The sequence below is a fragment of the Pteropus alecto genome, unplaced genomic scaffold (genome assembly GCF_000325575.1).
Source record: "Pteropus alecto unplaced genomic scaffold, ASM32557v1 scaffold45, whole genome shotgun sequence".
Lineage (NCBI taxonomy): Eukaryota > Metazoa > Chordata > Mammalia > Chiroptera > Pteropodidae > Pteropus > Pteropus alecto.
In genome coordinates, this window is record NW_006442491.1 from 4,819,477 (window position 1) to 4,820,033 (window position 557).

Consider the following 557-nt stretch of genomic DNA (forward strand, 5'->3'; position numbering starts at 1 on the left):
TCTCCCTCCCGCTTCTCCAGCTGCAGGTAAGAAACTTGGCCGGGCCCTGCAGGGGTGGCGGAGGCGGCCGCAGCAACGGCGCGCGGGCCGGGCGGGCGGGGCCAGAGCTGGCCGCGCCGCGAGTGACACGTCTCCTTGGCAGCCCCTCCCCCGGCAGCGTCGCCCGCCGTCGCCGCAGCCGCTAAGCCTTCGGGTTCGGGTCGGGCCCCGGTGGCGTGTGCCGGGCCGAACCCCGTGCAGGGGCGTCAGCCGAGCGCGCTCCGCGGTATGGACCCCACGCTTCTTGCCGTCGGGAGGACCTCCGGCGGCCCCGCGGCGCGACGTGGCGCTCTCTCCCTCCCTGCCTGGCTGTCGGGCCGGCCGCGCGCTCCGAAGTTGTGCGAAGAAAGTTGGTGGCGGGGCAGGGCAGCGCACAGCTGGCTGAGGAAGGGGTTAAGTTTCGGGAAGCGGCCGGATGACGTTGCCGGGCTGGAGTCCGGGCTGGAGGAGGTGGGGGGACGGGCGGAAGGCAGTGGAAGCCGGGGGGAGGAAGGCGGGATTGAATGGGGGACCCGCGG

General features: G+C 74.1%; 1 protein-coding gene across 4 annotated transcripts in view; it reads left to right on the top strand.

Annotated features, from left to right (window-relative positions):
• Positions 1-6: 6 nt before the first annotated feature.
• RRBP1 (ribosome binding protein 1) overlaps positions 7-557 on the top strand; it is a 65,099-nt gene continuing 64,548 nt past the window's right edge. For all 4 annotated transcript variants that reach the window (XM_015597125.1, XM_006921567.2, XM_006921570.2 and 1 more), the window contains exon 1: positions 7-26. The gene's annotated coding sequence lies outside the window, so the exon portion shown is untranslated. The remainder of the gene's footprint in view (positions 27-557) is intronic.